The sequence below is a fragment of the Cynoglossus semilaevis genome, chromosome 4 (genome assembly GCF_000523025.1).
Source record: "Cynoglossus semilaevis isolate Cse_v1.0 chromosome 4, Cse_v1.0, whole genome shotgun sequence".
Classification (NCBI taxonomy): Eukaryota; Metazoa; Chordata; class Actinopteri; order Pleuronectiformes; family Cynoglossidae; genus Cynoglossus; species Cynoglossus semilaevis.
In genome coordinates, this window is record NC_024310.1 from 7,390,696 (window position 1) to 7,394,695 (window position 4,000).

Consider the following 4,000-nt stretch of genomic DNA (forward strand, 5'->3'; position numbering starts at 1 on the left):
TCAAGGTTACGGTTACAGCACGAGTCCACGTCGTCAGCCAGGGAGCTGGGTTTTTTTTTTTTTTTTTTTTCCAGCGTGGATTTATGCCCTGTTGGAACTGTAAAAATCTCAAGCGGTTTTACAAGCAAAGCATGAAGCCGTGGAGTTCAAGTCTAGTTTAGGATGTTTCGTGTGTATGGCTCTGCAGTTTTCACTTTCTAGGCCTATGTGTATTGTATGAGGAGCCAGGTCACACACACACACACACACACACAGTGATGTACTTGTTCTCAAATGCACAAAGACATACTTAGAAGTACACACACACACACAAACACACTCTTCAGTGCCAGCTGTAACAAATGGGGACCAGATTTGTTTGATGATCATGATGTAAAAGACCAGGCATGTTGGTCTCCATGGATGACCAGCTTTGTTGAGTAAATTTTGAGGAGTTCTGTGTCTGAGGGTCTGTAGCGGAGGTCAAGAGGGCAGAGAGGAGGAGGAGGAGGAGGAGGAGCAGGGGTTTGAAGAGGGTCAAACCCTGATGTACATGTCCAAGGCAAATAAACAGTTGTCAATGGTTCTCGAGATTCTCCTAGAATTCCCAGAATTGATCTTTAAAGGAATTCTCTTTTTCCCTTTTGTTTTTGTCAGTGTTATTGTGTCTTGGAGGAGATTAAAGAAAAAACATTTCCTACTTGGGTTTTTGGGTTTTAAATCTTGAAGGAGTGATGAAATCTTATTATTTTCTTTAAGCATGAAATGAACTAAGAGTATAATAAAAATATGAAGAGTCTTGTTTTCATTTCCTCTCCTTTCGTGGATGGTGACCCAGAAAATTAAAGAAACGTATTCTGTTTTTTTTTTTTTCTTTAGCTGAAGTAGAGGACGGTGAGTTTTTTTCCGTTGAGTAGAGCTGGTGCCCTAAGTTTAACATGTCACATGTGGTGTCACAGTTTTGGGGTTGGCTTGGTCTGTTGTCCCAGGGGTGAGGGGGGTGAGGGGGAGGGGGGGTGTTAATTACAGGGGTCAGGTTCAAGCAGGCAGTGTCCTGCAAAGTTGACATGTTTGATGAGATTTCTCATAAAGCTGCACACACCGCGCAGTGTCCATGTGTGTGTGTGTGAATACGGTTCTAGTGTGAGCTGAAGCTGAAGCTGAAGCTGAAGCTGAAGCTGAAGTGTGAGTCAGACGACGATGGGTGTGCTCAGCTGGAGGAAGGAAGGAAGGAAAGGAAATGAAAGAAAGTGTGGAGAATGTGGACCAATCTGGAGACAGAGTCAGAGACAGAGAGGTGGAAGACGGGGCAGAGGGGACTGGGGTAGTTATGAATGAGGGGGGTGTTGAATTCATCACACTAAACATGGGTGTTGAATACTCTTTTACTAGGTTGTATGTTTCATTACATTAACTCTTGTCACATTTTTGTTCGCTGGCGCCCGATGAGATGTGAGAGACGTGGCGTGGCTCAAAACCGTTGGTAAAACACTGCGTAGAGTACACAATTAGTAAATACTTCACAAAGTAGTCAAGCAACTTTGTGTTTATTTACATTATTGCCCTTAACTCTGGGTCTCCCATGCCTTTTTATGGACGCGAGACAAAGGCGCGGCAGCTCCAGGAAATGACCTTTTGACCTTTTGGGAAGTCCTGTACACAGAATTTTGAAAAAGCTTTTTGAAAAGAATTCTGCAGTACTCTGTATGTACTCAGAGGTACACATGTGAACAGTCAAACCCTCACCAGCGTGTGTACCGGGCCATAACGCAGTGCTACGTCACCTGTAACTTGAGCAGCGCTCAGGGCCGCGTCGGCCCGTGCTCTGCTCTGATGTGGTATGTTGCCTTTGGTGGAGGAAACCAGACGCTTCCACTCAACCCGGGAGGAGATTAGCAAACCTCAGCTGTGTAGGTGGCAATCTGGGTGAAGAGAACTCAAGTCAATAGAATTTTTTTTTTTTTTGTATGTTTTATTATTGTGTTTGTTTGTATTTTGGTTTGCTGTGAATTACATGCTTTATTTTAATAGATTTGTTAATGTTGCTGCTTAGATCACTCTAGACTCTTGTCAGAAAATGACACTGGGCCACATTGACTGACACGCTGTGCCATTTTGTGTCCAAAGTACCCAATTAGATCAATCACAGTACCACCCAAGTCTATGAATAGAACCAGATAGGGTGTAACCCACAATAATTACTGCACTGTGTACTGTATAGTTGTTAATACTGTGTACTTATACTGCAGTAGCTAAAACACCGACGTGCACAGGTTTTGATATTTACGACATCTCAGTCTCGGCCGATTCATTTGTGTCTCTTTCTCCACTGCAGTTAATGAAAGAGTGAGGTTTCAGTTGAGTCTGTTAAAGCTGCTCTCTCCACCCAGAGGGAGAGTGAGAGAGAGGTGACAGCAGAGTCGGGGCAGCTGATGGGGTAGAGGGGCATTTGTAGTCACATGGGGAGCAGAGATGGATTTGGGGGATTTGAGGGAGTCAGAGGGAGGGGATGAAGAGGGCTTAGACCAGCTGACACTGCCCACATCTCTCTCTCTCTCTCACACACACACACACACACACAGTAGCCAAAGATAGACAGACAGGCTCCCACACACTAATGCATATAAAAATACAAAATGAGCACAGCCTGGTCCGACAGCCTTAAAATAACAAACGCACCTTTAGGAATGGACTGTTGAAATCAGTCGGAGGCCGTGTAGTGTGTGTAGTTTGTGTAGTTTGGGTAGTGTGTGTAGTTTGTGTAGTGTGTGTGTGTGTGTGTGTAAGTGTGTGGTGCAAGAAGACAGGTGTGGCTCATCCAGGCAGTTGTGTGACACTAGATCCGACGAGTGGAGATAACACCCAGCGAGTGGAAGACAGCGGGCGTTAGAGCTGTGGTTGATGTGCATCGGTGTGTGTCAGTGTGTGTCAGTGTGTGTCAGTGTGTGTTAGTGGGGTATGCGGTGCAGCAGGAAGCCAACCCCAGAAAGATCTGTGCAGAAGGTCAGTGACATACAGTAAGCAGGTCTCAGTTTGTGGATCCAAACAAATGCCCCTCCTTCCTCTCTGGCACTTTTTACAAACCCAAAGTACATCCTCACCGTCGTTAGGTTTCAAACTGGGAACCACGTTTGGGTCGAGTCCCAACAATGTGCTGAGACCACTGCCTCTCTACAGTCATCTGTTTTAGCCTTTCTTTATATTTCATGAATGGATGGAGGTGAATTTGCTTTAGCTGCCGGTTCCATTTCCTACAAGAAAGCCGTAATGTGTAGAGAAGAGGGCAATAAAAAAGTTAGAGACAGAGAGACACAGAGAGAGAGAGAGAGAGAGAGAGAGAGAGAGAGAGAGAGAGAGAGAGCAGATGTAAAAACTCAGGCCAAACCCACTGTTTTCTGTCACTGATTTCCCCCTGTTTTGTCCGAGTCATCTGTATCTGTCTCTTTCTGTGTGTCAGGGTGTGAGTAATGTCAGCACAGTGATGAACTCTTTTCAGTCCAGCAAGAATTCACACGAGGTCCATTTACAACGCAGGCCTCGCAAGGACACCGACGTGTCCGTGTGTGTGTGTGTGTGTGTGTGTGTGCACGGCAGTGATTAGCTTGAGTATATATAGCTATCTGTTGATACATAGTAGGACCAGTGACTTTCTAGAGACCCAGATAACTGAGAGGGAAGCGGAGAGAGCTGAGAGTGTGTCTACGTGCTGTCCACAAGTGGCTGAGAGTGTGTTCGTGTGTGTGTGTGTGTTGCGGGGTTCCTGCAATGTCACTATTTAATGAGTGTGTCCGATTGCGAGCGAAGCGTGTGTGTATGTGCGTGCCTGTGCTCGGTCCGTGGGGAAGACCCAGTGGAACATATTATTCCAGCTGTCCCTGCTCATCACCACGCTAACGCACCGCGTCCATGTGTACCTGTACGTGTGTGAACCGACACGCCCACACATGGAGCCGCTTAGTTTTGTTTAAAGGATGTTTACACGGCCCCGAAAATGTTAAAGTGCTAATTTGTTGTTTTTGGC

At 45.8% G+C, this 4,000-nt stretch overlaps 1 protein-coding gene across 3 annotated transcripts in view; it reads left to right on the forward strand.

The window, feature by feature from the left end:
• Window positions 1-4,000, forward strand: part of nova2 (NOVA alternative splicing regulator 2) — a 64,698-nt gene that overhangs the window by 35,151 nt on the left and 25,547 nt on the right. The window lies entirely within an intron of this gene.